Source organism: Diaphorina citri, unplaced genomic scaffold (assembly GCF_000475195.1).
Source record: "Diaphorina citri unplaced genomic scaffold, Diaci psyllid genome assembly version 1.1 scaffold3400, whole genome shotgun sequence".
NCBI classification, from domain to species: domain Eukaryota; kingdom Metazoa; phylum Arthropoda; class Insecta; order Hemiptera; family Psyllidae; genus Diaphorina; species Diaphorina citri.
In genome coordinates this window covers 1,777-12,300 of record NW_007380808.1, presented here as the reverse complement: position 1 = coordinate 12,300, position 10,524 = coordinate 1,777, and positions in this window count along the sequence as shown.

The following is a 10,524-nucleotide window of genomic DNA, read 5'->3' as shown; positions in this document are numbered from 1 at the left end:
AAAAAAAATTTTAACATAAAATAAAAAAAAAAAAAAAAAAAAAAAAAAAAAAAAAAAATCAGTAAAACATCAAAACTCTGTTCCGTGTTGATTTATGCCGGGCGTCTCTTCAAACTATTGACGTAGGTTTTTTTTTTTTTAAGAGGTTTGACAGAGGGAACTGTAACTGCTATGGTCTTATCGTCCCGAAATCGAAGAGAGAAGGAAGACAGGATAGGAGAAAGCCAGCCGTTCCGAGAACGAACATTATCCCAGCAGGATAAAATCCGCCCCGGGCGGGAATCAAACCCGCGGCCTAGCGCTTACAAGGCAGACGCACTACCAACTAAGCTAACTAGGCTGGCTAGTATTCCTAGTATCCTAGTTTATTTCGTGGAACCATTAGTGGTAGCTATCTCGCAGATCGTACGAAGGGAAGTACCTACATACTTTTTTTTTATCATTCTTTAGTATACACGCGCTAAAAATTTGTCCCTCGAGGATCGTTTTCGCCCCTCAGCATCTGTTTTTTCTCCCTCCTCATTCCCCCAGATTTATTCCCTCCTTCTCCTACGTTACCTCCTCCTCTATCTCCGATTCTTTTCCCTCTTTCCTTCTCCTACATTACCTCCTCCTCTTCGTTCGTGTTTTCCTCTCCTCTCGCCTATTCTTCTTCCTCCTTCTTCTCTATTTCCAACTCTTTTTCCTTTTCCTTCTCCTCCTCTTCCTTCCCTGGGGGATAGTTTTCGCCCTCGGCATCTGTTTTTCCCTCATTCCTCTGGCTTTAGTCCCTCCTCTTCTTCCTGTCCCTTCTCTTTATTCACCTCCTACTCTTCCTCATGCTCTCCTCTCCTCCTCCTTCTCGTCCTTCCCTAGTTTTATTCCCTCCCCCTTGTTTATCCTCTCTTATCATTTTGTGCTATCATTTTTACTTTTTTCCTCACAGATTTACATATTTTAATACAAATACTAGCAACAGTAATAGTGCCGGCCCTTTCCCTACTGAAGGTCTAGTAAGAGCAGCTGTTTGATACTGAAGGTCTAGTAAGAGCAGCTGTTTGATACTGAAGGTCTAAGTAAGAGCAGCTGTTTGATACTGAAGGTCTAAGTAAGAGCAGCTGTTTGATACTGAAGGTCTAAGTAAGAGCAGCTGTTTGATACTGAAGGTCTAAGTAAGAGCAGCTGTTTGATACTGAAGGTCTAAGTAAGAGCAGCTGTTTGATACTGAAGGTCTAAGTAAGAGCAGCTGTTTGATACTGAAGGTCTAAGTAAGAGCAGCTGTTTGATACTGAAGGTCTAAGTAAGAGCAGCTGTTTGATACTGAAGGTCTAAGTAAGAGCAGCTGTTTGATACTGAAGGTCTAAGTAAGAGCAGCTGTTTGATACTGAAGGTCTAAGTAAGAGCAGCTGTTTGATACTGAAGGTCTAAGTAAGAGCAGCTGTTTGATACTGAAGGTCTAAGTAAGAGCAGCTGTTTGATACTGAAGGTCTAAGTAAGAGCAGCTGTTTGATACTGAAGGTCTAAGTAAGAGCAGCTGTTTGATACTGAAGGTCTAAGTAAGAGCAGCTGTTTGATACTGAAGGTCTAAGTAAGAGCAGCTGTTTGATACTGAAGGTCTAAGTAAGAGCAGCTGTTTGATACTGAAGGTCTAAGTAAGAGCAGCTGTTTGATACTGAAGGTCTAAGTAAGAGCAGCTGTTTGATACTGAAGGTCTAAGTAAGAGCAGCTGTTTGATACTGAAGGTCTAAGTAAGAGCAGCTGTTTGATACTGAAGGTCTAAGTAAGAGCAGCTGTTTGATACTGAAGGTCTAAGTAAGAGCAGCTGTTTGATACTGAAGGTCTAAGTAAGAGCAGCTGTTTGATACTGAAGGTCTAAGTAAGAGCAGCTGTTTGATACTGAAGGTCTAAGTAAGAGCAGCTGTTTGATACTGAAGGTCTAAGTAAGAGCAGCTGTTTGATACTGAAGGTCTAAGTAAGAGCAGCTGTTTGATACTGAAGGTCTAAGTAAGAGCAGCTGTTTGATACTGAAGGTCTAAGTAAGAGCAGCTGTTTGATACTGAAGGTCTAAGTAAGAGCAGCTGTTTGATACTGAAGGTCTAAGTAAGAGCAGCTGTTTGATACTGAAGGTCTAAGTAAGAGCAGCTGTTTGATACTGAAGGTCTAAGTAAGAGCAGCTGTTTGATACTGAAGGTCTAAGTAAGAGCAGCTGTTTGATACTGAAGGTCTAAGTAAGAGCAGCTGTTTGATACTGAAGGTCTAAGTAAGAGCAGCTGGATAGGAGAAAGCCAGCCGTTCCGAGAACGAATATTATCCCATCAGGATAAAATCCGCCCCGGGCGGGAATCGAACCCGCGGCCTAGCGCTTACAAGGCAGACGCAGAACAAGAGTTTTGATAGACGGAACCGAAACAACGGGAGGTCTCATCGTTGCGAAATCGAAGAGAGAAGGAAGACGAGATAGGAGAAAGCCAGCCGTTCCGAGAACGAAAAGGCTCCTGACAAATTTTATTTTATTTTTCCATTCTAACATTCATATTCCGTTGTAGTTCTCCCTTCCCATATCCTGCGTGCGTTTGGAGAGAAAATAAAAATAAATAACACGAAATAGAAAAATATATAGGTAAATAAATAGGTATGTTAGGTGGGTAAATACTCGTAGGTAAATAGAAATATAGGTAAAGTATAACGGGGTAAATTGAGCCCTAGGGGTGAAATGACCATAAAGTTTACGGAACCATATGGGGGCACCCCTTTTTTTTTTTTTTTTTTTTTTTTTTTTTTTTGTGATTTTCACATTTGAATGGATTTCAATAGAAGGCAATAATAATAAAATTAAATTAACAACAGGGCCAATTTGCTTCTCTCTCTCTTTCTCATTCTCTTTTCTTCTTTTTCTCTCTCACTCTCTCTCGCTCTCTCTCTCTTCTCTCTCTCTCTATATCCCTTTTTTTCTCTCTCTCTCTAATTGCGTTAACATAATTGTGTCCTTTTTGTATGGAAATGGGAAAATGTGTTTTCAAAATAGTTCGGTAGAAAATGGAAATGGTACAAGAGACAGAAAGAGAGGGTATAGGAAAAAGGGTGCGAGAGAGAGAATAGTAGGTAGGAATAAAACAAGAGAAGAGAGAGAGAGACATTTTTAGGCTCTTTTTTCAAAATGTGTTTTCAAAATAGTTCGGTAGAAAATGGAAATGGTACAAGAGACAGAAAGAGAGGGTATAGGAAAAAGGGTGCGAGAGAGAGAGAATAGTAGGTAGGAATCAAACAAGAGAAGAAAGAGAGAGAGATTTTTAGGCTCTTTTTTCATTGTACGAATCGGATTCCGAAATGGATTCATACATATTACCTGTAATGTTCAACAGCCCCTTCAAGCTTTGGTTAAAGTTGATACAACAGGCCCTAGCCTACAAATGTGAAAAGATATATAATTTGGAAAATAAATAAACAATGATTTTTCATTCTTTCTTTCTGATTTCAACATGTGAGCTTTTATTTTATGTCTCTCAGTTTTTTAATATTTAATGTCCTAGAAAGGAACAGCCGCAGAGGGCCCTGGAATCTGGGACATTTTTCTTCACATACGGAAAATTTTGAAAAAAGGCAGAGAGAGAATAATATGTAGTGATGTAATTGTGATTTAGTAATAAACAGTTGAAAGAAAAAGTTCCAAATTAAAGCAAAACTGAAGATCGAATTTTCAGAAAATTTTAGAATATTTTCGGAGAGCTGCAAGTTTACGTGGCCGTGGCTCATTAAGTATAATATTTTGAAGCTCATTTTTTGAAGTAGGTACCTACAATACCTACATAGTTTAACTTTTCATCTTCTTTGCTCTCATCTTCATCGCCTTCTTTTTCTTCTTCTTCTTCTTCTTCTTCTTCTTCTTCTTCTTCATCGTTATCTTTCTCTTCTTTTTTTTCCCTTCATCTTGATTCATCTTCTTCTGCTTTTTCTTCATTTTTCTTCTTCTTCTCCCTCCTTCTGTTTTTTACTTTTTTTTCTAACTCATCAACTTCTCGGATGATGGCGTTTTCCAGCTCAGTGGGTAATTCACGGTCCCGTCACGATTACGATTTCCGGGAACCGGGAACATATTAGAACAGTTCCGGGAACTTATTAAAACCGTTCCGGGAAAAGCGTCTGGTCCGATGTCGGAAATTCAAAACATTGTCTTGCCTATGGGTCAGTGACTTTGCCTGTTGGCTTATGATTTAGATCCGCTGAACTCTAAAATCATAGAAGATTCTCGAAATATAGGATTTTTTTCCTTTTTTTAAGAGGTCTGATAGACGGAACTGTAACTGCTATGGTCTTACCGTCCCAAAATCGAAGAGAGAAGGAAGACAGGATAGGAGAAAGCCAGCCGTTCCGAGGGAATCAAACCCGCGGCTCTCTCTTCTAGTGTTATAACTCCATGGCTAATACCGCTTCGTGTGTTGCTCTCTTTCTAACTGTCTGCAGGATCCTTTCAATATTATCTATTTCAGCGTATTGTCTGTTCAAGAGCAAAAGAATGCAAGTCACCCTTTTTCCAGATATTGGTTTTCGATCTTTGTTGAGCTGTGTTTTTCATTCCGACGCGGGTATGATGCGAACCCAACGCGACTGAATGCGTGTTTTTTCATTTCACTTGAACGCCATATACATAAACAGCCCACTCCGAGCGTGTGTTTATGTACTAGGCTGAGATAGGCCATTCTCGGCCTTTCTTGGCGTGTGGAAAATGATGTGGTAACTTAACACAGCCTTCATAAGCATGTAAAGTTGGCGGGAAATTCGAAATTTTGATTTTTTTTTTTTTTTTCGCAAATTGTACAATTTGAATATTTTTTACTTTTTATCTCTAGTTTGCACGTTTATATTATACTTTTCATTTATATTAGATATTACAAACAAGCGAATTACAAAGCAAACAAAAATAAATTTTAAAAATTGCCGCCGCTATCCTTGCTTAAGTTACCACTCCAATGCAAAACTGTAGAAACAATATCCTATCTCACCTCTTCCGAGCTCATCTCAACCCGGTACATAAACACACCCCGAGGCTTAGGTGTGGGGGCGAACAGCCCTAAAGGATGGGTTCAGCTACTACGAATCTACGAACCTTGCCCCCTTTTGTTTCCGAAGCGACCATATTCCAAGCTCTTTCTCTCCCATATCTACTTTATATCTCTGGAGTGTGTTTCTACCTTCAGTAACAGCAGAGCATGCCAAGCAATCGCGGCAACACCGGACTAACCGTGCCCCCTAACTTAATTCCGTACATAAACAGCCCACTCCGAGACTTAGGTGTGGGGGCGAACAGCCCTAAAGGATGGGCTGAACTACTACGCTACGAATCTACGAACCTTGCCCCCTTTTGTTTCCAAAGCGACCATATTCCAAGCTCTTTCTCTCCCATATCTACTTTATATCTCTGAAAGTTCCCTTTTCCCTATCAAAGCTCCCTCGATGTCTCATAATATCTACTCTATATTATCCCTCCAAAGTCTGTCTTTTTCCCTCCCTTCTCCTCTCTTTCTCCCCACGTGACGCGGGATGCTCATCATATTTCCCTAATACTTTCAATTTCTCCCTCCAATATTCGCATTCCCATTTCTCCCCCCTTTCCCTTGTTCATATTTCCCACTTTCCCTCCCATGATATCTTGTCCCGAAGCCGTTTATATCCATTCCCTTGCCGTTCTCTCTACGAATATTTATTCCCACTCTTTCTCCCTCTCTGCGATTCTCAATTCCTTTCTCCCCACGTGACGCGGGATGCTCATCATATTTCCCTAATACTTTCAATTTCTCCCTCCAATATTCGCATTCCCATTTCTCCCCCGTTTCCCTTGTTCATATCTCCCACTTTCCCTCCCATCTTCTATATCTTGTCCCCAAGCCGTTTATCCATTCCCTTGCCGTTCTCTCTACGAATATTTATTCCCACTCTTTCTCCCTCTCTGCGAGTCTCAATTCCCTTTCCTCTGCGATTTCTATTCCTATTTATTCCCTTTCCCTTCCTTCGTGGATTCCCTATTCATTCCCCCCCGGATTCTCCATTTCGTACAAGTTTTGCAATACAGTTGTATGGAAAGTTTTAGGCGCCTGCCACGCGGAATCGAATGGTGAAACTTTTAGAACTGTCCGACTTAATGTAATAGAAAGTCGTGTGATGTTCACACCAGATTTTTTTATTAAATAACAAAATTTTTGTACCTAGGTGGGCACGATACATTTTATCATTTTTATACATTCTCAACCAGCCTAAAAAATTTAGCTTGGAGTATAATTTAGCGCGTAAAAGCCGAACAAATCTGACCCTTAAATTTGTGAATAGTTCAAGTCCCCTTTGAAATTCAAAGTACAAAGAGGTTTGAAGTACAAAGGGTAAAGGGCTGTTCAAACCCAAAAGGGTGTCTAAATGTCCGAATTTATATAGTTTCCCTTATCGCAATAAAGGCCTTCACAAGAGAAGATATTACCCAAGTTTGGGAAGGTGTCATCCCGGCCAAAACAAACAAGCCTAGCCCACCCTTCTCAGCCTAGCCCACCTTCCCGGCCTAGCCCCTTCCAGCCTAGCCCACCTTGGTGTAGACCAGGAGTTCTCAAACTTTTATGTACTGCGTACCACCTGTCACCTCAAGATTCTTTTGGCGTACCACCAAACGTCAATTTTGTGTGGTTTGGGTTGAATAAAGAAATTATTGCGAAACAGGCGAAATTTTTGTGTTCACCGCAGAAAGATCTCCCAATTTTTTGGTGCACTGATTGTAGGTATATTTTTTTCTCTGCCAACTAGGGTTGCCAGATTTGTTTTTCACTGTATTGTTTTGTACAATGCTTATTGTACCTGAGATCAATCAATGTGATTTCTCAATTATTTCTCAATTATTTACCATGGTATCTTAAGGCTAAATAATTGAGAAATCACATTGATTGTTTTTCACATTTACAAGACAAATCATGAAAACCGGTTTTGGAATCTGTTCGCGCACCCCAGATTGGGAACCTCTGGCGTAGACTCTCCACCTTGCTTCACACCCCTTTCTACCTTACTGCAGACGCTATCTTTAAATCAATGTGATTTCTCAATTATTTCTCAATTATTTACCATGGTATCTTAAGGCTAAATAATTGAGAAATCACATTGATTGTTTTTCATATTTACGAGACAAATCATAAAAACCGGTTTTCGAATCTGTTCGCGCACCCCAGATTGGGAACCTCTGGTGTAGACTCTCTACCTTGCTTCACACCTTCTCTACCTTACTGCAGACGCTATCTTTGCTATTATTGGAGGGATAATTTTCCTGCGGTGTCAGCAACATTGAATTTTCTTACACTTTGCAAAGGATAGAAGCCTCCCCCCCTCCCCCTGTGGAAACCCTGAAGGTGCTGTTCGACATTAAATGCTTTCGTAATGTCGAGATATATCAAACACAATAAAGCGAGATAGCGTGGGAAGATCAGGGCCGTTTTCAGCCGGGTTCTAGGGTTAATTCCAGATTGAAGGCCTCTCTTTCTTGTAAAGGTGTGTCTAAACATAGTCCATTGACGTCGACTGAAACCGTACGCGGTCTAGATAACGCAGATTCACCTCTTCACCTCGTCGATCGATACGACGGTGTCAACTATAACGTGTGGACACACCTTTACAGCTCACTGAAGTTGTCATGAACAAATTTTCACAAGAATACTTCTTGGTACCTACTCACATTTTATTTTCCTTTTAGAAAGTAGGAAACGCTGCTAGTTCCGGCTCCCTTGGGGATAATGATGAGGGGGGGGGGAAGGTTGATGTGAGTTAGCAAAACTGGGATTCCTCAGAAGGTTGTAAAAAAAAAGAAATAATAATAAAAACAGGTGTTTTTTTAGTACCTATTTCTTCTAGTACGAGGTCTACTCCTTCCTTTTCTTTTTCTTCTTCTTCTTCTCCTCCTCCTTCTCCTCCTACTCCTCCTTATTCTTCTTCTTCTTTCGTAGTCGTCTTCTCCAAATTTTCAGAGTCCGGCTTACAATAAAATTAGAAAAATGAACCTCGAGGAGGGCCCGGGCCCCCTCGCCCAACCCCAAATACGGCCCTGATCATAACAGGTACCTACATATACATAATAAGCCTATACCTAATCCAAGTGTTTAATTACGTAGGAAAGTACCTGATTTCATAATACACCTTTGAAAAAACATTCTCCAAGTGCTTAATTACGTAGGGAAGTACCTGATTTCATAATACACCTTTGAAAAAACATTCTCTATTTTCTAAACTGGCTGTGAACTTTTTTACTTTTTTTCTAGTACTTTTATGGCTCGCTACAGTACTTTTTATGCTACCTTTTTTTCCGAAGTATACTTTTTTGGGGGTAGAAGTTGGGACTGGATAACCCCCCCCCCCTTGAACGGCCTTGGAATGGGGTATACTTCAAGTTCCCCTTTTGCTGAGTGGAAAATCGCTTTCTAGACTTTTTTTTTGAAAGCAAAAAAAAATGTTTGCCTAGTGAAGAGCTTACAGAGACTTTGAAGGGGTTTTCGGAGCTTTATATCCCTCACAAACACCCCTTATGATGTGTGAAAATTTCATGCAACATTTTCAAGCTCTCTTTCTATTATCTGGGGGTTTTGTGAAGATCTAGGTCAAGATGTGATGTCTTCTTTCCTCGTGTCTAGGATTTGTTCATTGGGACATGGTTTGATTCTTCAATCGTTGATTTTTTTATTTTTTATTTTTTTTTTTTTTTTAGTCGTCATACGAAATTTCTCTGTGGACTAGTTGAGACTGGCAACGCTTCTTGAAGTAATGCGAAACGGGTACCTAGGTACAATCAAAGGGCTGGCAGCGGGTTTGGTGGTGCCATTACGTTCAAACTAGTCCAAAGAGAAATTTCGAATGATGACTGAAAAAAAAGTCACAGAATAAAATACAGCTTTACAAGGCAGACGAGCTACCCTCAAAGTCAACAAGGCTGCCAATATGTCTCTTTGATTCTTTTTTTTTTTTTCAACAAATTACTCAAGTATAATTATTTATTTACAATTCATGGACAGCCATAACATAATAAATTAAAAGAAATAACAATAAAGAAGAAGAAAAAAATATGTAACTGAAGAAAGAATAGGGGAAAATAGAGAAGGAAAAGATGGCAAAAAATGAAAAAGAATGAGTTAATGAGATGCTGTGTCCCATATTGGGGATGTGTTGTATCTCATGTTTTTAAAGGTAGGTTTAATTATTACTATTATTGGTAATTAGTGGATTGGAAGGTTTATTTATTTTTCGTTATTATATTAAGTAAGCTCATTTCTTCAATCAAAGGATCAAAGCATGTCTCCCTGACAAATTGCACCATTGACAGAGATAGTTCTATAGATATATTCTTTAATAATAAACACGAGTTGAAAGACAAGCTCTTACAACAAATAGCATAGGTAGATATTCAGTAATTTATTATACATATGTATACCTACTAGTTAATATGTAGATATTTATTTAAGTTAGTTTTAAGATGATTGTAAAAATGGGGCTTTTCCCCATTGCACCATTGACAGAGATAGTTCTATAGATATATTCTTTAATAATAAACACGAGTTGAAAGACAAGCTCTTACAACAAATAGCATACGGTAGATTTTAATTTATTATATGTATACTAGTTAATAAGTAGATATTTATTTAAGTTGGTTTTAAGATGACTGTAAAAATGGGGCTTTTCCCCCCACGTGACGCGGGATGCTCATCATATTTCCCTAATACTTTCAATTTCTCCCTCCAATATTCGCATTCCCATTTCTCCCCCCTTTCCCTTGTTCATATCTCCCACTTCTCCTCCCATCTTCTATATCTTGTCCCAAAGCCGTTTATCCATTCCCTTGCCGCTCTCTCTCTACGAATATTTATTCCCACTCTTTCTCCCTCTCTGCGATTTCTATTCCTATTTATTCCCTTCTCCCTTCCTTCGTGGATTCCCTATTCATTCCCCCCCCGATTCTCCATTTCGTACAAGTTTTGCAATACAGTTGTATAGAAAGTTTCAGGCGCCTGTTATGTGTTGTCGTGTGTTGTGTGTGTGGAATTCCATTTTCCATCCTATCCACACCATTCTGCTAGGAAATGTTATTAGAGTTTCTACAACAAGTTGAGTTTCTATTTTCTACAATTTGTGGGTATTGATTTCCACGAAGCGTTTCATTTCGGAGCTTAGGGCTTCGGTTTTTGGTCCCTGGAAGCCTAGTACGGGATGTTCTAGGAACAACTTTGTTTTGCATTTCATGTTTCCTGGAATTCTGTCGTCATGCGTCACAGCAAACTGTTTTTGGAGTTGTCATTCTGAAGGCAGTTTGATTAAGAGGTTTGATAGAGGGAACTGTAGCTATTGAGGTCTGATTACCGCGAAATCGAAGCGAAAAGGAGGACAGGGTAAGAGAAAGCCAGCCGTTCTGAGAACGACCCTTATCTGTCTGCTAGGAAATGTTATTAGAGTTTCTACAACAAGTTGAGTTTCTATTTTCTACAATTTGTGGGTATTGATTTCCACGAAGCGTTTCCCTTCGGAGCTTCGGTTTCTGGT